General features: G+C 38.1%; 1 protein-coding gene across 10 annotated transcripts in view; it reads right to left on the minus strand.

Moving 5' to 3' along the window:
* The window catches only part of LOC110259422 (endogenous retrovirus group K member 9 Gag polyprotein), a 789,250-nt gene that overhangs the window by 686,379 nt on the left and 74,912 nt on the right, over positions 1-27,959 (minus strand). For 7 of the 10 annotated variants that reach the window (XR_014838256.1, XR_014838257.1, XR_014838260.1 and 4 more), the window contains one exon: positions 12,976-13,031. The gene's annotated coding sequence lies outside the window, so the exon portion shown is untranslated. Of the gene's footprint in view, positions 1-12,975; positions 13,032-14,670; positions 14,914-27,959 lie in introns of all 10 variants that reach the window. The other 3 variants (XR_014838262.1, XR_014838261.1, XR_014838259.1) reach the window with 1 other exon arrangement.

Below are 27,959 nucleotides of genomic sequence, written 5' to 3' on the forward strand. Positions count from 1 at the left end.
AGTCACCCATGTACTATGATAGATCATAAATATGGATGACTAGAAAGTAAGATGCTTCGCTTAAGATGCAAATTAGCAGAGAATGAGATGCAGTGAGTTGTGCACCAGAGACTCAAATCTCATGGAGAAGTCCCTGTAGGGTCACCAGACAAAAAGCAGGTTTCTGCTGTCACTCCCCAGCAAGGCTGTAGATACCCCCTCAGCCTGTCAGGAAACACTAATTGAACAGGATACTAATAGGAGAGAAAGTGTGCCAGCCACATCCTTGAGTGCAGAGCTGCCAAGTCTGTCTGGGGAGGCATTCCTTGCAAGAAGCATACTATCCTAAAACTGCAACCCAGAAATTTTCAGTTAGGCCAACCCTAGCAGCAGACTGGCTCCAAAAATGAGAAAAGCAGAAAGGTAGAAACTGAAGCTTTGCAGGGAATGCAAATAGTCATAATGAGGAGAAATAGTTCTCAAGGGAATTATAGTGCTTTGTAATCCAAACTCTTCTCCCTGTTCTCCTATAACTTTTGCAAAGTGTACCCTCCAAATTCCCCATCCTGACAGCCTCCCAACCCTCCAGATAAGATTCAGATGATGAGATTCTGAGTGTAATATATCAGACAACAGGTTTGGAGTACATTTATTCATGCAGACAAGGTAATAGTACATGAATATGCAATCTCAAGTATAGCCAATAGCAGAGAGAGGAAGAGAATTTAAAAGGCAAAGAGAAAGGAGATCACTACAGAAAATGAAACGACAAAGTATCTGCTCTTAGAATCCTCAATAGAGGCAGAAAGTAACCAGAAGCACAGTTTTAGTTTCATAGGTACTTGAATTGCTTTCTTTTACTGCTCCGCTCCTCTGTTACCTTTTCTCCACACCCTGTGTTATGAGTCTCTTCTCAGGACTAATGTTACAATCCAAACAAGTCATGTTCTTTAAAATGTGGCAGTAAGCAGGAAAAGAGAAGTCTGAGAGAGAGAGAGAGAAATATGCAAAATAAAAACTAGAACAGGAGTTTCCACTGTGGCTTAGCGGGGTAAAAACCCAACCAGTAACCATGAGGATGTGGGTTCAATCCCTGGCCTTGCTCAGTGGGTCATGGATATGGCATGGCTGTGGTGTAGGCCACAGATGTGGCTCAGATCCCGAGTTGCTGTGGTTGTGATGCGGCAGCTGCAGCTCCCCCAGCCTAGGAATTTTCATATGCCAAAGGTGCATCCCTAAAAAAATTAATTAATTAAAATTATTAAAAAAAGAACAGAAATTAGGAAGGATTGATGATGACTAGAAACCAGGGGTCTTTGGTTGTCATGCCTCATTTATCTATCTACCTTTCACCAATTCTAAAACATAAAGAGAGCCACATTAACCAGGACTGCAGCCTTGGGAACCACAGGCTGAGTAACAGGCATCTCTCACATCTGTCTCAACTGACCCTCTCCTCAGCTACATCATCTGTTCAACTGAACTGCAAATTTCTCAAAGCAGGTCACTGACACTTTCTGTTACTGTCACAAGATAAAGTCCCCAGAGGAACTGCCTCTCTTCCAACACAGGAACTTCAGTTTTTTAAAAAGGCAAGAAAGGGAGATAAACAACCACACATTTAGAGCTTCTACTCACTTGGTGAATTGGTTTCCAAAGATATCTTGAGTATTACTTTAACAAAGGGGAAGTTTAGGATGATGAAAATTTCTAATTTGCTCAAATCATGTTTAACACAAATAGATTCAAAGTACTTCAAGATCAACAGTCAAACCATTCTCTTAAATACATGAATGGATACATCAAGTAACATTTATCTGTTAAGAGGTCTTTAATGAGTCTCAAAAATAATGAGCATCAATAAGTCAGAGGCTTGCCATCAAGGATACAATCTTCCATACCTATAATCCAGGGTGGGGAGAGTTGGTAGGGGGACTCCACAACTAAATCAAAATGCTTGTTGTAACTGTAAGCTAACTCATACTCCATAACCAGGCTGAGGAACAGATTCCAGGGCACAGAGCAATCGACCTCAATGAGATCCCCATAGGAGGAGTTAACAACAGCTACAGATCATTTATTGAGCTCTTACTATTTTTTAGGCACTAAGTATTACCACTTTTATTCCTCACCTCAGGAACGCCAGGTAATATAATGAGGAAAGCCTTATAATTATGAAACAGAGTTGAAAGAGATGAAGTAATTTGCTCAAGGCCACGCAGTGAATAACTGGTGAAACAGTGCAGACTTTGAACCCAGGCATTTGACAAGATCCTCTGCTAACTCCTCTAGACAGCCACAGGCTCATTCTCTAACCTCCCTCCTCATTGATCCATCCTTCTGTGAACCTCCATCATCTACTCCTCCACATGGGTCTTTCATTCTCTCTGTTGAGTGTCTTTATTTCTCTGAGACCATTTTTTTGTCTCCATTTCTTTCTTTCCCTTTTTTTCTTTTCTCTCATTCCCTCTTCCCCCTCTTCCTCTTTCTTCCATCTCTCTTTCCCTTTCTCCCTCCCTCCATTTCCCTTTTTATTTAAATCAAACTGAATATGAAGTTAAAGTAAGTTCTTAGAATGGCTATTTTATTATGTCCCCTGTTTTAAATTCAAAGTACATTCTCAATATGAGAAAAGGATACCTCCTTTTATATAAGAGGTATCCTTTTATATAATAAACTCTGTCTCTTTCCCCGAAAAAGAAAATATCAAAACTAACATTACTTCTCTTTGGCCCTTGAATGATCTGTTTCTTGAATCAGGCCTAGTTACATCAAAAGGTCTCACACCACACACAACTAGTGCTGTGAGCTGATCTGTATCCTTTCCTAAATGTGTATCTTGAAGCACTAACCCCTATTTGACTCTCTTGGAGACTGGGCCTTTAAGAGGATGATTAAGGTTAAAGGAATTCTAAGCATGGATCTCTGATTTCATAGAACTGGTGTCTATAAAATAGAAGATATACAGATATCTCTCTCTCTCTCTCTTTCCACCATATGAAGACACAGGGAAACGGTAGCTGTCTTCAAGCCAGGAAGAGAGCTCTCACCAGCTCTCTCAGTCAGCTGGAACCTTCATCTTGGACTTTCCAGCCTCCAGAACTGTGAGAAGTACATCTCTATTATTTAAGCTCCTTAGTTTATGTTATTGGTTATGGCATCCCAAGTTGACCAACACAAGTGGTTTTAAAAACAGGGCTTTTCTTTATGTGAAAATTTTATATTTTAAAATACATCTGCAGTATGATTTCAAGGTGAACATTCACATAATTAAACCAAACAATTTTGAACTTACCAAGCCTTAGTTAAGATTTTTCCTAGACAAAGAAGAAGTACATTTCTAAATGCTCATATTTTAAACATATTTTGGGGGGGAGGGGAGACACGCCTGTGGCATATAGAAGTTCCCAGGCCAGGGATCAAACCTGTGCCACAGCAGCAGCCTGGCAGTGACAATGCTAGTAGATACTTAACCCACTGCAACACAAGGGAACTCCTAAAATGCACATTTTAAAAATCATGTGCAAGATGCACCTGTCCATTTAGGACAGAAAACCAATTTTCTGAAAAACCAACAGATTTTGACAGATGTAATAAGAGTAGGGAGAGAGAGGCCCCTTGATTTATTTACATGTGAGTTTGAAACTTCGTAACTTTTTTTTCTGAGTTAATTTATTAAATATCCAATAGATGACCCTGCTAACAATTCCATCCACGTCTGATAAAAGAAAAATAAACCACTCATCTAGCTATCAGGTCCAGAAACTGGGAACAACCTAACACAAGAAAAATACTCTTTTTCAAAGTCTCTTTATTTTCCATGCTAACAGCAGTGTGAATGCCACTGCTGTGCAGCCACTCACTGGAGCTGTTGAAACATCAAACAGCTTAAGGAAAATACTAGTTGTTTTAATTACTTCTCCGTTGGGAATCTTTGGCTTCATTGAAAAGCGTATATAAGCTCTTTGATAGCCAAATGGCAAAGTTTAAAAAAAAAAAAAAAAAGAGAGAGAGAGAGAGAGACCACCTCCACCAACATCCTCTTGTAGGTTTCATAAAACTGCAACAAAATGTGGCTTGATGGTCTGTTGGATGACCTCTAAGAGGTGAAGAGTTATTCTGAATCCATACCTCTTCTTCCTATAAAATAAGCTGGGAAATTTAAGAGGCCTTATATCTGAGCCCAACTCAGACATACTTTTTCTGATCCGGCCATAGCTTTGCTTGGAAACCTGTACATCACGGCCTTGGCGGGCCCCCAAGCTTCCTCCTAAGCAGTCTGCTATTTTTCCTCTAGCTTACCCAAAATAGCCCAGCAGAGATTTAGTGCAGTTGGTATGCTGGTGTTTATAGGCCAAAGTGTTGTCAAGTTTCCTTCTGTGGGCAAGGAGAGGTTCTTGGAGACTGACAAGAACAAAAGGAAAGGTGGTTCTGGTCTCTGGCTTTGTTTCCTGAAAGAGTTAGAGATCTACTTTCCCTCCTCGAAACAACCCCAAGATTAGAAGACCTCTACCACATTTAAGCTCCCTATCTTCTTTTGTTCTCTGAAAAAATCCTTTGTCCCATTCTGAAACCCAACTGCTTGGAATTACAGTATATCATTAGTCATATATTTAAACACCTTTATTATCCAGGATCCTGCATAGGCAAGACAGGTATAGAAATCTTCTTTCTGAAAAATTTCCAAGTATACTATTCCTCGGTGCTCCATTTTAAAAGGCAAAATACATGGGGAACTATGTCCAGTCTCTTGGGGTAGAACATGATGCAAGAGAATATGAGAAAAAGAATGTATGTCTGTATATATATATACATATATATATATATATATATATATATATATATACATACACATACATATATGGCTGGGTCACTAGGCTATATAGCAGAAATTAACACAACACTGTAAATCAACTACAGTCTAATAAAAAATAAATAAAATCACTTTCAAACATGAAAAAATTAATAAATAAAATGCCAAGTCCAATATTTGGGGGAGAAACACAAGTGGTAAAGACAGACACTATCCTGGGGCAAAAAGAACAAAATAACAATAGCCTAGAAACCCTGTTTCTTTCCCTATACAATGTTTGAGCCTTTATTTCCCATTTTTACAGAAGTGCACCCGCCCCCTTCTTCCCTTCAATCTCCTCTTCTCTACTCAGTGTAGCCCAATAGACTAAGTAGATGGTCCAGATTTTCCTCACCAGTTATGTTCTCCCCAGTAAGGTGCTCCTCCCTTTGAAATTGCCCAGTCACACCATGGCTATTCCATCAGGCCATGCTTAAGAATAAGATGTAAACTGGTGATTTGATACAGGTTTTCACTCTTTGAGCACCTAATTATAGATAAAGCCTGTCTCTGACATGGAGAAAGAAAGGTAAGAACAAAATTACAAATGACACTCAGGAAGTGTTCCCCACTTACAGTCACTAACCTATTCCTGCAGCCACAAGGAACAGCACTCATGGCTCTCAGCTGCTAACTGCTCCTGGCCAGGACAGGACTGACACTTTCATAACTTAAGCATACTGCAGGTCCCCTACTCCTAACCATAATGCATCATTAGAAACAAAACCAATAGCAAGCTATGAATGATTCTTTCATAGTTTTCAAAATTACACTACATTCCTATTTATGCAAAAGTGAAATCAAGTTCTGTCTATATCTATTAATATGTATGTACCTTTACATTATTTACATAGTATTACCTTAATATGTACCTTTCTGCATTTGCTTTGCTGGCCTCTTAAGCACTGTGATTTTGAGCATCATCATGGAACCTAGCCCTGCCTGAGAATTCTGGATTGGTTGCTTACCCTCTGACTTCACATTTATAAGAAATGACTGATCCAACCTGCCACAGCTCATCCCTGTGGAGAATGTCCCTGGAAACTTACAAGAAAAACATCAGAGAGGATCAAATACCAATGATCTGTCCTGCTGCCAATGTGGTAGCTCTCTAATAATGAGATGGAGCCATCAGAAACACTAGGTGTTTACATTTATTTTAAAAACATCAGTCCTGAACAAGAGCTCTTTTTGGCAGAGTATACAAACATTTATCTTGAACCTTTTATCCCTGGCATTTTTAAGCATTACCTCATTAATCTTCAAAGCAGCTATTTAAGGCAGGTAGAACTATCTGCTCTGCAATTTTAAATGTCCCACTTAATATGAGTGGGAGGGTGGGCAGTGATGGCACTACCAAGATTGGCTCATGATAGTACAGGTCAACATCCAGAAAATGAAGCCACTCCATAAGCATCATCTGCCCAAGTCTCCCATCTTCCCAGCAGCCTTAGCTACTTCTTTTAGAGATGCATCCCATCTATAGAAATTTCCTGTTACTTCTGGCCCCTTCCAACCATGGCTCAACTTTCTAGAATACCATGACTTTGCCTTTATGCCGAGCAACACAAATTAATGTGAAAAATGTCTCTGTGGTAGAGTCAATATGCCCTACCTGTCACCTTTCAATTTATATCTTGACAAAGAACTTATGAAGATGAAATCTTAATACAAGTATAATAAAAGGAATGATATTTGAAGCAGGAGGATATAATGAATGTCCCTTAAATGACATTAGACTTTAGTAGACTTTACCTAATCACTGAAGAAAAGTAAATTAAATAGATGGCAATGAAGCTGAACCACCTCTCACTCTTTTTTATCATCTAAAAAACCACTGTGTATATGCGCAGTGTGTGTGTGTAAGACTAATACTTCCCAGGTCTATACTTCTGCACACTAGCCTTCATCAATATATAGGTCCTCTTGTTTTCCATAACTTTTACATTTTAGGTATTAGTTTGCATTTCAGATAGTCTATTTATTATTTAGTAGAGGTATACCTGAAACTCTGTGCTTCCATCTTTAAAAAAAAATTGACTAATTCACAGCAGTTCTGAAATGACTGAGCATAAGAAATATTATTATATCCATACTGTAACCATTTAGAAGTATTAGTTTTGAAAGACCCAAGAGTTACACAATACCATTCATTGGTTTGTGTGTGACTTCCTTCCTATTCTAAAAGAGCACTAATTTCTGTTCATTAAATCTTTTTCATATTTACTGAGATTTATCCTCAATAGTAGAATTTAATTTTAATCAGCTGACCAGGCACTGTGGCTTATCAAAGTCAGAACTCACCTCCTAGCGTACTGAAAGCATTTGTTCTAAGTCTTTACTTTGATTACAGTTGTCTTTCAGTATCTAAAGGGGGTTGGTTCCAGAACCTCCCTCTCACCAAATTCCAGGGACACTCAGGGCCCTCATAGAAAATGGGGTAGTATTTGCATACAAATTACGCACATTCTCCCATATACTCTAAATTATCTCTAGAATACTTATGATACCTAATACAATGTATTACATAATAAGTGCTATGTAAATAGTTGTAAATACTATGTAAATTGTTGCCAGTGCAGAGTAAATTCAAGTTTTGCTTTTTGGAAATTTCTGAATTTTTTTTCAAATATTTTTGATCCATGGTTGGTTAATTCCACAGAAGCAGAAGCTGAGAATATGGAGGGCTATTTATCTCAGAAATTACATTAGCAGTTAACATTCAATCTATATAGTAACAGCTCTGTTGACATCCTAAATCCTCTACGCAATTTTTATACAAAGATACTAGCTAAACTAGGAGAATTCCTCTAAGGACAGTTTGAGAGAAAGTATACCTTAGAATACTTTAGGTATACATAAGAAAAAAAAAATCAAGGCCCCACTAAAAGTAGACTTCTGGGAGGAGTGAAATATAGGATAAAAAATAGCTTCTCAAAAGCTTCTCTATTATTTAAAATTGTACATCTAACATTTTATCTAAGATGAAATTCTAGATTGGCTTTCATATTTTTATTCAGAGGAATTAAAAAATAGCTTCAGTGCCTGACATCAGCAAAGTTTTGCTGGAACAAAAAGAGTAGGAAAATACTTGAATGCCAAATATTAAAAATTTTTGGACTACCCTACATTTTATATTACCCCAACCTCGACTTTCTTCCATTAGAGGAAATCAGCAGCAGTTGGCAATAGTTTAATTATATTTCAGGAGATATACAAAAACGTATAATCTCTGTTCATAAAAAGTGAGCCAAAAAACATCTAACTGCCTAAGTATGGCCATTTTCAACTGCCCTCCATTTCCTTCTTAAGCGCCACTTAAATGTTCCCTTATTGCCAATTCCAGATATGTGTCTTAAATAAGTAATAAGATAATTAGCCCTGAAGTATACACACACACACACACACACACACACACACACACAACAAGCCAAATATTAAAATAATACAAGACTCTGGGAAAAATGCATTACAAAAAGAAATCATGAAAACCCAGAAGAGTGAAATAAACTGGCTACAGGGAAGGACTGAGTCAGATAAATACGTACTGTGGTCTCCATGATTCCACTTCAGCATGAAAATTTCTGGACAGGGCAGGAATTGTCAGAGAGATCTGGAGATGTAGGACCTAGCTGAAATGTAAAACTAAGTACTTATGTGTGAGCCTAAGCATGTGATAGACTACAGTCTGAGTTTTTGTTTTGTTTTCTCACACAATGAGTAAATATTTGACCCAGCTGTAAAAATGACCATCTCAAAAGCACTTTCAAGAACCAGCATACATGGATTCTGATATTTGAGTTTTCACTGTGTGGAAGCAGAGACTAACTACAATTAGAAGTAGAAAAAAAAATAGGAAAATTCTCTTTTCTGAAATTTATCATCCATCATCTCAAAACATTAGATCCATTCCAGAATCAAAACAAAAGCTTCCCATTTTCTCTAAAGTGCCTTTTGTCCTGAATATTATTTTCCACTGAAAACCGGAACATTTTGAATTTTAATAAATCGCATGGGCTTGGGTTTATGTTTTTATTTGAGGGAGATCCTTTCATGAGAACTACTGTTGAAAGCCCTGCAGTAGTCTAGCAATCAACAGGATGGTACAGGCTAGATTTTGTCCCTAACCTCAGTTCTCTTACATGTTTAGACTAGATCCCTAAAGCAATTCAGACTGAGACCTCTGAGTAGCCCAAATGACTCAGCTGAACAAGAGACTAGGACCAATCACCATCTAGCACCATTTAGACCTAACCATTCCATAACTATTTGTTGTTCTCCATCTCTGTGCCTGGTGCCCTACCCTAGGAAGTGAGGATTCAGAGGTGAATGTGACATAATTCTGTCATCAGAGTTCACAGTCTAAGAGTTCATATGAAGAAGTGAATGGAGAAATATAGTGAGTGAGCTGTGTGCCAGGTAGAGATAAGGACAGGATGTACAATAGTACATACAAGAGGCATCCTAGAGAGGCACGGAGGCAACATCTAAGATGAAGGACAACTGGACTAAGGTAAAGTGATAAGACCTTGTGGAAGAGTGACCCACAGGAAGTGCAATATTGTCCATCAATGGTGTTGCAAGAGACAATGGAGCAGTAGTTCCCTACCTGGGTGTTTTCTTCCACCTACCTTCAGAGTCCCACCTAGGGGAGCTGCTAAATACACAGATTTTTAGTCTCCACCTTGGCCTAAGTCAAAATTTATTGTGGGTATACCCTAAAGTTCTGAATCATAAAAGTTCATCAAGTGATTTTGATGAAAGCTGAGGTCTGAGAACTACTGCAAGGAGCCCCTTCATGCAGGTAGTTACCAATGCCAATGTTAAGGAGTTGAAAATGGTCACAAGGCTGTACAAGAAGATGGTCAGCAAAAGAGGATCTTGAATGACTTTCCAGTCATCACGTGAGTGTTTTAGAATAGATTCAAGTTATGGAAAAAAAAAAAAGGCAGGGGGGGACTGCATTCCTGGACCAATTATCAAGCCAAGTTTCCACCACAGAAGAAAAGGTCAGCATTCAGATCAGAGTAGACAGAGCAGGACCAAGTCACAAGAATGAAGAAAAAGTTTAAGAGGCAACTAGATCTTAAAGTCAGAGAGAAACTGACTGGTATAGGTGACCTCATGCTGAGTGCCAGAATATTGGCCCCGTCTGTGGTAAGGAGTCAATAAACTCTGATGACAGAAGACAGTTTCTCAGTCTGATAAATCTGCCAAATCTTTGCATTCTAGAAATGGATGATACAGAGTGGCATGCTAGGTTATGTAATAACTTAGTATTTTAATAAAGTCATTGGATCTCTTGTGCCCTATTACCATTCTCAGTGTTTGTAAATACAGCTCTCAACATTTCAACATTTTTCTCCTTTACAGTTGGATGAAATCTATTCATACTCCTAAACAGACCCAAATCTTAAATTGAAGTGTCCTCCAGAAGGATTAGAGACCCACTTCTTTCATATTTGAGATCAAGACAAGCTTGTGATTATAAAGTGGAACTGCTGATCAATGAACCATTCCAGTGCAAAACAATCCAAATCTCTTTATCCAAAGCACTTTCCTGTCTTAATCTGCATTTAGAGGGTAATTAATTTCACCTGTTGTTCCTAAATGATGAGTACAGTTTCAGCAGGTCATAGGATCAAAGGAACTAAGAGTAATCCTGAACAAGAAGCCCCAGCTATGTCAAATTACGTTCATGACTCCAACAATGGTGTTCCTGCTCTTGGCAAACAAACCTGGTTGAATTTCAACCACTGCCAATACTCATGGTGTTCTGGTGTAAAAAAAAAATAAATAAAGTACAACATTCTCTTAAACTAGACTCTTTTTTTCGTAAGAAAACAAAGTATAATATATGGCATGGGCTCTGAAATTAAAAACATCTGATTTAATCTCACTTTGCATTGATTAACTTCTGTGAACTTGGAGAAATTATCTCCAAGACCCTTATCTGCAAGATGAAGCTATTAATAATACCTAGCTCTCTAGCTCATCAAAGTGCTGTAGAGATTAAGATAATTGTATGTAAAGCATTTATAAGAGCACATGGTAAGTTTTTGTTATCATTCTTGTTGCTGTTGTTACTCAGGCCACTCCAGTCTCTAGGTACCATGAGGTCACACACATAGGGATCATTTGTGTTTTAAGGGGATTTGTCTTCCCTTGAGAAAGTAAAGTGTCCCCACAAGTTTCTTCAGGGAAATTCCAAGGGAATGTTGCTTTTCTTCACAATCAAGCACAATCTATGACAGTGTGCCCTCCATCATGTTCTCCCTATCCTGAGTTATGTCCAAGGTCTATAGCTTGAGGAGACCACTGTCACTGCTGCTGGTAAGAATATTTGTATCTTAGCCTAAGATGCTGCCTTGTGATAGTCTCAAGGTCCTAGTCCACTGAAGCCCCAGTGACATCACACTCCATTACCAAAAGCAGAGTGACTAAATACTGGAGAACAACATTTTCTAGCTAGGAGGTACAGCTCCACCCTTCAGACAGTTCAACTATGGCTCCATGCACTAAGCCAAGGTAACTATTTCTGAAAGGAACCCAGGCTATCCTTCAAGCTCCTTTCACCAACTCTCCCCAAGTCAGCATGCAAAAAAACCCTTTTAATAGTGATTAGTACAAGATCAAATGGTTCAGAGTTAAAGTGAAAAGCAAGGGATCTGAGTCAAAAGACTTAGGTTTAAGGGAAAAGTGACAACCCCTCTGTCCCTCAGTTTTGCTTTATTTTGTTTTTAGCAGTAAAACTGATAGAATAATAGGACCTAATTTACACAGAAGTCTAGGGGGAACTAAATGAAATGAAGTATGTGAAAAATAGCACAGTGCCAGGCACACAGCACTGGCTCAGTAAATGATATCAATGACATCAGCTGTCACTCCATTTCGGCGAGTCATGTGTTATGGACTAAATGTTTGTGATTCTCCAAAATTAGCAATTTTAAAATCTAATTCCCAAAGTGATAGTAGTTGTAAATGAGGCCTTTTGGAGACAATTAGGTTATGAGGGTGGAGCCCTCATGAATGTGATTAGTGCTCTTTTAAGAAGCCAGAGGGCTAGTTCACTCCCTGTCCACTGTAGGAGGATACAAGTGAGTGGTCTGCAACCTGGAAGAAAGTGCTCGCTAGGGTCTAACCATGCTGATATCTGGTCTATAAATTCAGTCTTCAGAGCTGTGACGAGTTTAAGCCACCTGGTCTGTGATAATTATAGCCACTCAAACTGACAGAGACACTATTGTTCAAGACAAAACTAAGGTTTCTTCCATGACCTAACAGAATCATAATTGTTTCTATTCCTATATTTTTTCCCCTGTTTTATTGGTTACCATGGGCTCAGTAGCTATTGGGATTAAAAACCCTTTAATGATGAGAAAATCATATGGAACATTGTTTTTCAAAACTAATAATCAATTGTATTCTATGTAAAGTTGAAATATCAGGTTGACAAAAGATGCATTCTTCATTTTCTATAAGCTTGCCACCCAAGCAGATTAGTTGAAGATTATGATACATTGATTTAATTAGTTTTATAATCATTGTTTCCCAGTATCACCCCCTTGTTTGAAACAGTGAAGTAGGAAATATGTTTATATACATACATATTAAAGTAGCTTAACTGATAGTAATAACATATGTATATCACTAATAATATAAAATGTTATTTCACCTTTGTAATTTAATTCTCACAACTGTATCACATTTAAAACTCACCCAGCAGTAGCACAGCAGATACTGTTTCTTTGTTATGTATAAGTACACTAAAGCTCAGAGAGGGTAGGTAAATTGGACATGTACATGTCACACAGCTGGTAAGGATGAAGTCAGCATTTGAATCTAAGACTTTGCAATTCCTATACCAATGCTTATTTACTGCAATACCCTTAGTTAAAATTGTTTGCTCTGAGTGATTTTGCTATATATGCATATTGGTATGCTAATTCATTACCCTTCATTCTGCCCAATTCATTTACTGAACTTTTAAAAAGAATCCATTTCACCATGTATGACAATATAATCCCAAGTATCCTCAGGATTCCTTATCCTTCTCTGACCTCTTGAGTTCCCACTTAAGAAAGATTCTAGACAAAGAGAATCCAGAAAGCAATTTAGGAAAGAGTCAAGAACTATGAATTTACCTTCGCTGGGTTCACCTGAGACTGGTTTTGCTGGATTTTCTGAGGCTCTGATGGACCTGTGGGATAACACAAAATTGAGGATGAGAACGAAGACAAACTTTGTCTTTTTTCCTTCTTTCAAACTTTACTAGACCAGGGGTTCTCAACTCTAGTTGCACTTTAGAAATAATCAATGAGCTTTCCAAAAATCCCAAAGCTTGGGCCCTACCCAGACCACTTAAGTCAGACTACCTGGAGGAGAGGCCAGGATATGGGTATTTTATAAAAACTCAGGCGTTTACCATATGTAGCCAGGGTTTGAGAGTCAGAGTGCTGGGATTGCTGCCACATCTCAAGGGCAATGCTAAGTTGGGGAGCAAGGATGATGCTAAGAATAAGCACCTTCCATTGCTACGGAGAAGGGCAGAGACCTTCCAATAATGAAAGAACTGTGATGTGCCTGATCCAATGGCAAAACCAATCTGAAGAGACAGCCAGATCCGACTCTTCATATCAGCCTTGGCAGCAAATGGTGGAGGAGTACAGGAAAACTTTCCACATGCTGCCTTAGTTGTTTCTAGAGATTAAGGATTATCCTATTCCCAATTTTCATTGTGTCCTCTGTGATTGTGTTCTTAATGTCATTAGGGCTTTGTTTATTGGTGTGATTGGTTTAGGAAATTATTCAAAATGTATCCTTCAGAAAAGAATCTGGAAATTAAAAATATAACAATTTTACCCTACTGCATATATCCCACACATATATATAGTAGGGATAAAATTATATATATATATATATATATATATATATATATATATATAGAGAGAGAGAGAGAGAGAGAGAGAGAGAATGATAAAGAAATAAATGTAACAAGAAAAACAAATATAACAAGGAAAATTATTTTCATATTTGTTTAGCAGTATATTTAATTTATAACTCCTTTCTCTCATTGTTGTAACTGCTGATATTTACCATAGAATTGAGATCACAGCATTTACTGACATTTCTTCAATATTAAAAAAGTGATCCATTGCTTTTTGCACCAAAATTCATATTGAGAAAAATCTAACTTTGCCTTTAATTTATATGACTAAAAGTGTTCTAATGTAAAATCATTCTTTCTGTATTTGCAGTATATTTCAGAAGACGTAGTCTTTTTACCGCTATTCTTCACTTGTCCCACATGCCCTGATAAAAATACAAGTTATAGATTCAAGAATCTCCATAGGAATTCTTTAACTTTGTATCAACAGACAAAGAAATCATTCTTGAAATACATCTGATGACATGATAGACTGGTAAAGTCAAATCTCTCCAGAAGCAAAAATTAACTATGATTACTTGATGTAAGACATCACTCAAACCAATCAAATGTTATTTTGGGAAATCATAAATTTATATCTAGCGTCAGTTTGTCACTCATTAAGTTCTTATAAGAATGATTAGGAAATTATCTTAATAAGTAAACGTTAGTCTTAACCTCTTCTTAGTTTGATGGCTTAAAAATGTAAGTTAATATCAATCCACTAAGTCTTGCTAAAAGTCTCTTCCTGCTTGGAGAGTTATTTATTCTAGTATTAATAAATTTTATCCAGGACTGACAAGGAAATTCTTGCATTGTGCCATTCCACAACAAATTTACCTATCCCATGTTAGCAAAGCTTTCAAAATATGAGTCTATAACTAATATTAATAAATATTTACTGAATACCTACTATGTTCCAGGCACTGAGTGTTGTGCTCAGGTTAGATGAAAATCTCATTATCTAAAAGTGTTCCCATACACAAAAACTCCACTAGCAGACTGCAGTCTTGCCAAGGTGCTGTTTCAGTGACTGACATGGATCACCACCTCCAGCAGTCAACAATGACAGAAGGCAAAGCTGATTAACCATGAGTCACTGATCCTGCAGCTGTATTTTGCTTGTCACTCCTTCAAAGATGCTTACTTTGATGACCTAAATTGTGTGGAAGAAAGAAAGCACAAAGTAGAGGAACAGAGAGGTTTTAGAGCCACAAGAAAATCAGCTTTTAAATAACTCACAGAGATCACAGAGGAGGTAAATGCGGTGGCAAAAAAAATACAAAAGAGATTCCATGAACTTGATGATAAAAGAGTCAATTTCCTCTCCAATAAATTTTTTTAAGTACTGCAGCAAGAATAGAACCAAAGATTCTCCTTCATTGCTCAGAGGAAGAAAGGTCTAATCAAGGGAGACTCTCCAGCCTTGTTAAGGTAGTGCAGTGATTAGTTATAACATCTGCTCCTCAATGAAAAGTATGACTCCTTAGATTTGCTTCTAAATTACTCCTGAAAAAAACTGTCTACAGTACTCACTTCCATCCTTATTGAGCCTAAAGTGGGACAAAATTTCTAATCTATCACTGATCATTTATCAATTCTCAGAAATGATAATAGCAAATTTTCTCAGACTGACTCGGGTTTTGTTCATCAGGACTATACAGCATGTTTGAATGAGGCTAGGGGCTTTATATCTACAATAATTTCCATATTTTCCACAAAAAAAAAAATCAGGTAAAATGGTGATATAGCTCAAATTTAGTCCAATTTATTATGTTTTAAATATTTCTACATGACAACAATGAATAGGCATGATGACTGAAAATGTCTAAAAATAGGACCATGGCTAAGATCTTCTATTTTACCCTAATCCACCTAAATTACAGTAAAACCTCAATTATTTGAACTTTTGAACAAAAGTGGCAAAGTGGACATCCTTGTCTTATTCCTGACCTTAAAGGAAATGTTTTCAGCCTTTCACCCTTGAGAATGATGTTAGCTATGGGTTTGTCATATATGGCCTTTATTGTGTGGTGGTAGGTTCCCTCTATGCCCACTTTCTGGAGAGCTTTTATCATAAACATGTGTTGAATTTTACCAAAAGTTTTTCTGCATTTATAAAGATGACCATATGGTTTTTATTCTTCAGTTTGTTAGTGTGGTCCATCACATCAATTGATTTGTATATACTGAAGAATCTCTGCATCCCTGGGGTAAATCCCACTTGATCATGGTGTATGATCCTTTTAATGCATTGTTGTATTCAGTTTGCTAGAATTTTTGTTGAGGATTTTTATGTATATATCCATCAGTGATATTGGCCTGTCATTTTATTTTTTGTGGTGAAAAATATACATTATTTAAGGTTTTCTGAGATACCATCAGTAAATTAGGAAGAGAAGAAAATTGATGTCTTTAGATTGGGGGTTGGCAAAGCTTTTCTTCAAGGTCCAGAATATATTTCACTTTACAAACCATACAGTGTGGGTCACCACTACTCAATTTTGCCTTTTAATTTGAAAGCAGCTTAGACAAGGCTTAAATAAATGGGCACAACTGTGTCCAAAATAATACTTTATTTGGGAAAACAAATGGTGGTCCAAAGTTAGCCTGTGGCCCTACTTTGTCAACACCCATCCCAAATAACCTCAGGACACATACACGTAAAAGGATGCAATGCTGGTGCTTAGAGGAAGCTTACAGTTAAAAAATCTACACAGAGAAAGTAGGAGAATGTCAAACATGGGGTTCACGTAATAACAGCATCTTGCCTATGTCCTACATGTTTGGTTCTCTGTACTCTAAAATAATACCTAGGAGTTCCCTTTGTGGCGCAGTGGTTAACGAATCTGACTAGGAACCCTGAGGTTGCGTGTTCGATCCCTGGCCTTGCTCAGTGGGTTAAGGATGCGGCGCTGCCATGAGCTGTGGTGTAGGCTGCAGACAAGGCTCAGATCCTGCCTTGCTGTGGCTCTGGTGTAGGCCAGTGGCTACAGTTCCAATTAGACCCCTAGCCTGGGAACCTCCATATGCCGCGGGAGCGGCCCTAGAAAAGGCAAAAAGACAAATAAATAAATAAATTAATTAATTAATTAAAATGTCCACTTTGGGAATAATATTGAATGACTTGAGTCTGTATTACTGAAAGATCTCTTAAGTTACTACTGAGTCTTTATTATTACATCTTAAAGTCCTACCTTTTACAGCTGATTTATTTCTCCAAGAAATAAAAGGAGGCCATTCTAGATTTCAATAGCCCACTAAAACAGCTACATCCCAGCCTCAGAATCCTAAAACAGGGTCTTTTTTCATTCAATTGTTGAACTTTCCTAAACACAGTATTTTCAAACTATGTAAGGTTTTTTTCCCTCCTAGTTTTCAGAATCCCTGAAGTTCTTCCAATTAAAAAAAAAAAAAAAAAAAAGCCATTTTCTTTCCACTTAGTAGAGGACATTCCACTTGCAAAGAGAATTCCTAATCCCCTCCACAGGGCTTAACACTATCATAAATTTCCTAGACATGCTGTCACCTACAGAAAAAACAATGCTGCCTAAATGCTAACCACTCTGGGGCAAACTGGATGGCATAAGGATGACAGTGACTGCACATAGTTGAAAATAATATTAAAGAGACTTGGAAAAGAAGTATGCTTTATCTTGCAACTTAAAATAAATGCTTACTTGAACAAAAAATAAAATAATTTTTTCCAGTGCTAAAAGCAAATAAGTGGATTTTCCAGAGACTCAAAAAGAAAAATATTTCAAGTCTAAGATATACATAGATTTCAGAAAGATTTTTAAAAGGACTGGGAAAGTAAGCAGTGCAATCAATTAATCAATTAGAAATTCTTAGTGATGTTAATTATATAAATATACAATAATGTGCATATATAGTAATAATTATAAAGAGCAAAATACAAACATTATAGTACTACATTCAATCATTTCAATCTAAAGAAAAGGAAATTCCAAAGTGTTTGCTTTGAAAGCTCATAGAATTATCCACGTGTGAAAAATCCAAAATTGCTGTAAAGTGTAAAAATTATCCTTTTTCAACCTACAGGTAAGTCAAAATTACTGTGCAAATTCTCTTCAAACTTTCTGAAAAGGAATTATTGAGAAAGAAAAATATCTGAAGCTACACAATAGAAACTTCAGGAATAGAAGAAAACTTTCCTCAGTGCCTGTTTTTATAGAGCACCTGCTTTTATATAGCAAAATAAATTACCCTCTATGTACACACACTCTCTCCACTGTATATTTATTAACTGATTCAACACTATTGTATTGTGTGCAACGTAAATTAACTTGTGTATGATTTATATGTATGAACATGTATATATCATATGAATATAATGCTGTGTGTGAATCTCTCTGTGAAAGCAAAGCCAAGGAGAAGGCCTAAGGATAAAGAAGACATATGCAGGTAAAGTGACATCCAGCCACCTAAGGGCACCAGAAATTGCACTTCAGAGCAGGTTATACATATACAAATGATATAAAGGTTGATGTTAGAGATAATAATGGGAATATAGATGAGAAAAACGTGACCTGAAGAATACTTTTCTAGAGCATAGAAAATGTCAGTGGTGGGCAAAGATGGAGAGACACATGCTCTTGGGACAAGTAAAAATTAATTAAAGGGAAATTAGTTATTTTTAAGTATTTCTGAAGTTGCATGCTAGGCTGCTTAAACTTGTGGGGTTTTTGACTGCAATTCACAATGGCAAAACCCACAATTTTCACTTCTACAGTAAGAGAAAGGAGGCGCTGGCCATTAACTTTTCTCCTTACCCTGTGGCAAACCTATATGCAGCTACCTTTTATATTCAAAAAACAATGTACCAAATTAGTAAATTAGATTTGAGATGTTGCTTGTATGGGAAACAATTCACAGTGATACCAGAGATAAGGAATGCTCTTGTTATACTAACACAGCAATCCTCCAGTCACATGGGCCATCACGTGTGTTTGAGTTATCCCATGGATACAGCCATCCTAAGAATACAAGCAAAGAAAATCCAACACTGTAGCATATTATGCAGTAATTTCCACCGAGATGAAAACATTGTAGTCATTATAAAAGTCAGACTCTAGATTTCCAAACTAATAGCAATCTAGTTTTTAATTTTGATTTAGATATATGATGCACATATATCAGATGTTATTAGTTGATTAGAGAAGCAAGCAGGAGAAAGAAAAAAAAAAAAAAAAAAACTCTTGGCCCTAAAAATCAAGAAGAAACAGTTCCTTTTTTAAAAATGGCAAGAATGACATCTTATAGAATGCAGGGGGGGAAAGGAAATCAGAATATCCTCTCCATCTTCACTCCCAGGAAGACCAACATTCCCCTTAACAAGAGAAAAGAGCCCACTGTGAAGCTAAAGAGCCAAGCACACATGAATGCCTAAGACCAGAAAGTTTTAAGAAATGAAGTAGAAACAGTCTGGAAAAGCAACCAGCAGATGCTCACAGGCCTGGAAGCAATTCATGTACCATCCTTAATGCCCAGCTTCCCTGAAGCATCTGACTTTAAACCCCAAGATCTCTATACCCTGTCCTTTAGAGACAGGCCTGCTTACCTGGCTATCCTTCATTCCCACTTAGATTAGCTCAGGCCCTTATTGTAGATTTCCAGGTAAGACTACCTTCTGAGAGCTGAAGACAATCAGAACATGCTACCCCAAAATATGCTTCCTTGGGATCTAGTTTTGTGCTCAAGTTTCATAAAACAGAGCAAATGCAGGAAGAAGCTTTCTCTGAACTCCCCTCATCTGCCTAAAACAAATTTCCCCCTCCCACTACAGAAATTTCATCAACCAGAAAAGATGGACTCATCATAGGAGAGGAAACAATAAGTCCACACCAGCTCCTGACAAATTCATTCACAAACTATGGTATTCCTCATCTATTCTTCTAAAGGCTCTACATCTTTTCTGAAAATCATTTACTACCCCAGTAACCTACATTTTCCTTCCCCTCCCCTATTACGATAGTATAGGAGTTTCCATTTTGCATCAGTGGTGAGGAACCTAATTAGTATCCATGAGGACGCAGGTTAGATCCCTGGCCTCACTCAGTGGGTTAAGGAACCAGTGTTGCCGTGAGCTGCAGTGTAGGTTGCCGATGCAGTGCTGATCCTGTGTTGCTGTGGCTGTGGTGTAGGCCCGTGGCTACAGCTCTGATGCTACCCCTAGCCTGGGAACTTCCATGTGCTGTGGGTGCCGCTCTAAAAAGACAAAATTTATATACAGTATAAAAGCTCTCAACTCTTATAATTTGGGGGAGGTATTTACTTTTTTTCCTGTGATGCCCTCTTGCATGTAATATTCAAAATTATTAAGTCTGAATAAGTTTTCTCTTATTAATCTGTCTATTGTCCAATTATTTCATAGACCCAGCCATCAAACCGAGGATAGTAGGTTGCTCCACCCACTCTACCTAGTCTCCCTAGCACCACCCCATCCCAACCATGCTGCTGGTTGCCCAAAACGGGCATGTCAGAATGAAATTTTTAAAAAGGAAGAAAATGGTCTTTGATATTTTGAGCAGGATGATAATTTTTTTGGTAGGTTTGCTTTTGTTAAAAAGCAAGTGTCTCCACATCACATTAGTTTTAAGAAATCTTGCCAGAAAATAATGGTAACAGTAATAATAATAATGAATAATAATGGTGACATATAGGAATTTGTTTCAGGCTGTGAATGCTTTGCCAACACCAAAGTCAGCCATGTCTCTATGGCTCTCCAGGGCCTATGCAAAGTGAGCTGCCAGTTCTCCATGACTGAGAAAACCATAGCTGGACAGCTGCTGCGTTCCAGGCCCCAACTCAGTGAGTGCTGGGAGTTTGGTCCTCGCCTCTACCAGGCAGGCCTAGACCTCACATTCCCCCACAAAGGCTGCGGACAGCAGCAGCCACTGCAACCACTCCATAGCCAAGTTGCCGGAAACTTCCCTGCACCACATCCAATACGGCTGACAGGAGCCTTTGTTCGCAGTACATTTGATCATCAAAATAGCATCACATTTCCCACTAGAGAAATTCAGTTTTGTCTCCATTTCAAGTAGTTTGAGATGTGGTAATCAAAGGGAGACACAAATTTTGAACTTGAGCTTTATGTTGTGACTAACATTAATTTAAATACCCTACATCAAGGAGTGGGGCTGTTCCTCCAAACTGCTTTAAAACCCACCACAATTTTTCGTGGTTTCAGAAACCCTCAATGCAATCTGCACTGCATTATAAATTTTGAGCAGAGAATCTTATCTATATTTTCTTGTGCATTCCAAAACTCCTTAAAATACCAATCAGAGATGGTGCCCACATTCCAAGACCAGTGCCACAATTTTGCTAAAAGTTGAGGGAGAAAAGATTGAAAGTAACAGATGTTTGGGTTGCCTAGTCTTGTTATTTTCAAGACTTCATCAACAATGCAAAGTTTTAAATTAGAAATGTACTATAGTCCTATTGTTCCCTATGGAAATTTTTAACTAAAACCAGAGTCTAAGAATTCATTTTCAAACAAAAATTCTAACTTTGGTTTAAATAGGAAAAAATAATCTTCTTCGAAGGGAAGAACGTTCTCTCTGATGAGCCCCCCCGCTCTTCCCACTCCTGTGAGCACCACATTGGGGTACAGGATTTAATGGTGGGTAACTGCCCTTTCCTGCTCTTGCAGACTTGGTGACTGCATGGGGTGTGCTCCCTAAGCTCATGCTATCCAAAAGGGCGGTTGTAGGGGATACTCACAGCCCTATTACAGCAAAACTGTTTTGTGGGTCTGGTCCCACTATGCTTGGGACAGCTCCATGTGAGGTAGCCTAACACTTCAAAGACTGGAGAGCTTTAGAAGCTCCTCCAGAAGGCTTGCTGCAGCAATTTAGCCATCCACACTGCTCATCCCCCACTAGGTTTTACATTCCCTAGATGGAAAGTTATTAGCTCCCTCCTGGACTCAAAGGATGAGTGAACAGAGTCCATTGTTTACTCTCAATTCTGCATCTCTGGTGGCTGTTGGTTCACATGTTAGCCAACTTCAAAGAGACAGCAACACAGGGCTTAAATTATACAGGATTTCAGAAGAGCTCAGATCCAGAGCTCTGGGGACTGAGGATGGACCAACAAGTAAAACTGGTACAGTAGAGTGAGTTGTATTTGAATGTGAATTTATAGGAGGAAGCCAGTATCTTCTTGATGTTGTTCTTAAAATCCTTTTTTCTTCCATGAAAGCACTCTCAACTACTCAAACCCACAATGATCCCTCCATTCTCTGAGCTCTAAAAAATATATCCAGTGTCTGCTGCCAACTAAGCACTTTATTATATACCCTTCTGTATTAGTATTTTTAATACTGACTTCCCAAATTGATTTTGAGTGTCTCAAGGGCAGACAGAAAGTTTTACATTTGCTTTCAGATCCTATCACAGGATTAGTGGGGATGGGGGATCCAAGAGAACCATTTGGCATAAGCCTCATATTCAAAACAAGACTCAAATTTAGATTTTTGATATCTTCAAATGAAATTATACCTAGATTTTCATAAGACATACTGGCAAGAGTTTTAAAAAGAAGCATTTCATCCAACAACTTTAAATTCATCACAGCTTCTGTGATCCTTTTTGGCATTACTTTATTTTTTAATATCCCAGGAGCCTCAAAAAAAGAGACGTGGCTTGGTTTACCTCAGATTTTCTATAGTGCTGGTACTATGTTACAAAAGATACACTCATAAAAAGCTCCTAATGGGTCAACAGATATTTTTTAGGTGGAAGGAAGATATGTAAAACTGGCATGGCACTTCCCATGACCTAACCAGAATTCAGAGCCCTGGGACAACTGAAAAGGACACTAGCTAGACCAGTTGGCACCCACCTCCTAAAACATGTGTCTTCAGAGTCCTTCCTCCTTGTGTAGGAAGCAATAACATTAGTATCAAAAGGGGTAGGATACCCTCCTCTTTGGATAACAAACTCTAGAACTTAGACATAAGATAGCCCTTTGAAACTTAAACTAGTAAAATCCAGAGACAATGGCTATGCTTAACCTAGCCATGCAGGAAACTGTCATGGATGGCTGAAGGGTTCTAAAACCCCCACAGCTTCAATCAAAGTGGTCTCTGGAAGTGATTCAGAGAAGCAGGACTGGAATGTGACTGTCTATAGTCTTCAAAACCCCATATACTCTTTGGAGAAACATATTGTGGAGAAAAATATGTCAACAGTAAAGTGAAACACAAATCAGTCATGAGTTCATTGTGTGAGTTCACTTTATGAAGAAGCTCCAGGACAGCTGGTCACCTTCTGGTGACACCTCCAAAATTGTGCTTATCTCTCAAGCACCTTTTTCTGCCTCATTCTTGATTTTAGCTGATGTGGTAATCATTATTCCTGCACACCAAATCTTTCTGGCTCTCTGCCTTTTGGAACTTTATAGAGTGGCATTCTCTCATTCTTCTTTGTATTTAGGCATGGCCTTCTGACATGTGGCCAAGGAAATGTGATTGATATGAGAGCCAGTAAATGATTTATCCCACTTTCATTGTCCTGCCTTGCCCAGCATGGCTCATAAAAGCACAAAGATGGAGACCCTTCTGCCTAGGCCCTGAGTAAGAACAAGCAGAGCTCCACTGCTGATCAGTGAGGACTACTTGCCATGAGGAAAAAAGAATTTATTACTTTAAGCCATTAAAATCTTGAGACTATTTCTTGCTACAGTATAACCCCTTCTATCCTGATAAGAGCAGATATTAGCTCAAAATGTTGAATCCCCTACCTCCTAAACTGAAGTACCTTGGGGTTATACTTCTATATTCCATGAGATTGTAGAAGCTATGGGATGAGAAAGACTCATATTACCACAGCATCCACTAGATTCACTAATTTTAAATATTTTTTGTTGTATTTGAAAGTTACTAAGTGAGTAGATTTTACATATTCTCACCACAAAAAAGCAGTGGTAATAATATGACGTGATAGAGGTGATAACTAACGCTAAGGTGGTAATAATTTTTCAATGTATTAATGTATCAAATCAACACATTGTATATCTTAAATTTATACAATGTTTTATGTCAATTATACTTTAATAAATCTGGAAAAAAATTGATCTCTTGTGGAAAAATATAAAATGTTATTATGTATTAAGACGAGTGCAAAAATGTCACCATTTTTTAAGATAAAATAGAAAACATCCAAGAAATTTACAGGCATTGGTTTAGAGGATGAAATAAGGAATTAGAGCAGAAAAGGGACATTTGAGAGAAGTAGCCTCAATGAACAGAAGAGGAAATTGAGGTGCAGGTAATCTGACTTCTCCAATGTCCCCAGCTACTTAATGCAGTCTAATTCCAAAACTCTCCCACCACCTTGAGTATGTAGGAGAATGATTCTCCTAGTGTTCCCAGAGAGGACAGAGAGAGATCCTCATGTAAGAATTAGGCATCCTGTCTTCACTATTCACTTTCAGGTGGTTCCTTAGGTTGATGGCAGTGAGGTGGCTGACTCTAACATCAAACTGTCAATTTTTCACAAAGAGAGAGATCTAATAAATATTCTGCTTTCCTTTCTTTTGCAGCTCTTCACTTTCTAGATAAAAATTAGACAAAGAATTTATCTTGCCCTACCTCCTCATGCCTCCAAAATTTTCTAGCATTTGATCTTCATAATCTAATCAATTGTCTCCACTTCAGGTTAATTAAGTATAATGAGTTTTTGAAATGTGTGTGTGTGTGTGTGTGTGTGTGCGTGTGTGTGTGTGTGTGTCTCAGAGATGGTTCTTCAATGCTAAACAATCACTTTTAATAGGTGCCTTTGGAACAGGCAGAATTTTAAGTCGATTACCTTCTTCAGTCAGCTGAGTATAAGATCGCTGCTTAAGTATTATATTAGGCAATATTTAGAAGTAACATTTATGTTTTGTTTTTTAAGTTATAACCTAATTTTGTTGTTGTTCTTCAGATTTATAATTTTATGAACCTAAGTTTTTAATTGGAAGAATTCTTTGAGAACAAAGAAAATGACTTAAAAATCATAATTCATCCCTACTCCGTCTTTCAGAGCTAACAATAAAAGTTTAAAATAACTTGATCTGAAATTGTAGAAGCAATTTAGCCAACATTCTCTATATCTATAAAATCAGCCTACTACAGACCATATTGAATGCTCAGCACCGTGAGAGGCTGTAAGCTATGTAAACATCACACCATGCAATGTCCATGAGCATTAAATCACAACCTGCTCACTCCTTTTTTATGTACATCATTCACAAAAGGTAAATTTATTTTGCTTTTGCACAAGTCCTTGCTTATTTTTGTAGAGCAAAACTCTCACAAATGAACTTTTTTCCCCCTTGCTGATCTCTCAGAACATGGATTTTTCCCTGTGATGCTTTTGGATAAAACTTGTTTCTAAAACAGGGAGTACCACCCCCAAGTCAGATATCAGTGATTCTATTGTTATTACAGCTGCAGAAGGAAAGTCTATACAAAATTTTCAAAAGCCTCCAAACTGAATGCTACAGGATGGTCCCCACCCTACCTGTCCACACTGTCCTCCTCTCCTTCTTGCCAAAATCTTCTCTGTCAGGGCCACCTCCCAGCAGCATTGCACTTCCAAACTTTCACTCATACTGTTTTAACACACACACATCCCATGTCTGTGTTGCACAAACTCTCCACCCATCTAAATCTGCTCAACTTTTGACGCCTAATCCAAATTTCAAAACCTCCAGGAGCACATTCTATATTAAATTTACCCTCAACAATAATCCAATTCTGCGAATTCTGACAGCAATTGCTCTGCTTGCCATTCATTCAGATGTTCAGTTTTATTCTGCTTTGCCTCATCATGTAACTGCTACATTGCATATGTCTTGGTTCTTTGATTTGATCAAAAAGTCATAAAGAGGAGGAAATATGTGTAAGCTAGGGAATGAGACATGAGGAAAAGCCTTTGCTCTTATAAGTGTTCCAGGTCTAATATGCCATGACCCAAAGAGGTAGACAGTATATAACTTGTATCCATCTACCACAAGAGCCACTCCCCAAATTGTTTGCCCTCTAGAGTCATATTAAAATGAAGACCAAAGCTCAGATGACCCCAGTGAGCCAGTCTAGCAAATGGACTGATTTACTAGTGAAGCTAAAGTATCAGACAAGGCCAGGTGGTGGGAATTTTCAAAGCAGCACAGTAGTGATGTGTTATGCATAACCAGAAGAAATCAGCGCCTAGCCACAGTCCGCTGCAAATACTGCCGTTACTCCCTCCAGGTATAATCTGTCTCAAGAAACAGCGTGCATCACAGACGGCCACAGAGCACAGGCATCCTTGACATATCCAAGAGATATGATCTTGAAAAGGCATGCATCAATGTCATATAAGCAAGTTTTTCACTATAAATAAAAGTAAAGATGGAAGTAGATTTGTGTTACTTTTAAACGATCATATATAGTTTTATACACACTTCAATGTTTTGACTGTGTGGTTGGTTTAGCAGAGAATGAGGAATTTTCAGTGTTTTTTTTTTTTCTCTGCATTAGCTAACAATACTGTTGATGGTAAATCAATTTACTTTTCACAGAGTAGCAGAGGTAGATGGCTACACAACACACATACCCATCTTCCTTGAATATAATTTTTTTTTGGTTAACATTACGGTTAATGTACACTGCAGGTGATCATCCATATAGTGGTAAAAATGCCATTTTTAAAGTTGTCCTCAATTTGTGCTGGTTGTTCTAGAGCATTTCTCAACCGGGAGTGAATCAGCCCCCAGGGGACATTGGCAAAGTGTGGAGACATTTTGAGTTGTCACGACTGGGGTGATGATACTACTGGCATGTTAATGTCCCACAATGCACAGGACAATCTCCCACAACAAAGACATTAGGTCCAAAATGTCAACGGTGTCAAGTCAGAGAATTTCTGTTCTACAGGTAAAAACAATATATAATATGAAGTAAAGAGTGCTTCCTCTTTGGGGGTGGGGGAGGATTATTTTCATCATTGTTTTATGAATGAAAAACAAAAAGCCAAAGTCTTATTCTGACAAAGAGCATTTCAGATTCTAAGACACAATGATGGCTTTATGAACAGCATGTCTACAGAAACCAGTTTTGTGTGAACTTCCTTTAAAATCCTTGGCTAGAGTGGAGTGATAAATTGTAACTGAGCAGGACCCTATTGGGCTTCCTGGGGCAGATCCTTCCTCCCCATCCTCTGCTTTAGCTCCTCTCTGGAGTACCTAGATAACGGTATCTGATGTACATTCCTGAGTTGTCCTATAGATGTGAAAACCCCCACCGAAGGGAAGATATTAACTGCTTGATGACCATGAGCACATAGCCCCCAGGCCTACTGGAGCCTAAAGAGTGATAATGTCAACTCCTGTGACACCATCCTGTTACCTTACCAGCAACCAGAGAACTGTGCATAAGCTAATCACAAAACTTCAGACTTCCCCTCCCTCACCTGGCCTTTAAAATGCTTTCCTATGGTGCAGTGGAAAGGAATCCAAATAGTATCCATGAGGACACGGGTTCGATCCCTGGTCTTGCTCAGTGGGTTAAGGATCCAGCGTTGTGGTGAGCTGTGGTGTACGTCGCAGATGCTGCTTGTATTTGGCGTTGCTGTGGCATAGGCCAGCAGCTGTAGCCCCAATTCAACCCCTAGTCGCAATTTCCATATGCCATGGGCACAGCCTTAAAAAGCAAAGAGAAAAAAAAAAATTTTCCTGAAAACCATCTGGTAGTTTGGGTTTTTCAACACTAGCTCTCCCAAACTCCTTTTGCGGTGCCTTACAATAAATGCTGCACTTTCCTTCACCACAACCTGGTGTCAGTAGATTGGCTTTACTGCACACAGTCAAGTGCACCTAAGTTTGGATAGGTAACAAAATGAAAAAGTAGGTGAGGACAAATGGCTCAGCGTTCCAAGAAGAAGTGATTTGAAGGCATCCCTTCCAAGGGAGATAAAATTACTTTCAGCAATATTACAATAGGCAAAGGGCTAACAAGACCCAGTCAAAAAGTTGCTCCCTACAATGAGCATGGCAGATGGCAACTAGAATTGATGAGACTTGAACCCATGATAAGTTTTCCTTTTTGACATTTTTATTCCCTTATATATCCCCAAGCCTTCAAAAGAAGTCTCCTAAAGTAACACAGCCCAGTGTTTGTTGGGTTCAGGGCATAATGATTACCCAGTC

This window comes from Sus scrofa, chromosome 2 (genome assembly GCF_054392235.1).
Source record: "Sus scrofa isolate SSC_HxYL_T2T_F1_AM1 chromosome 2, Sscrofa_HxYL_maternal_Yorkshire_Landrace_v2.0, whole genome shotgun sequence".
NCBI lineage: Eukaryota > Metazoa > Chordata > Mammalia > Artiodactyla > Suidae > Sus > Sus scrofa.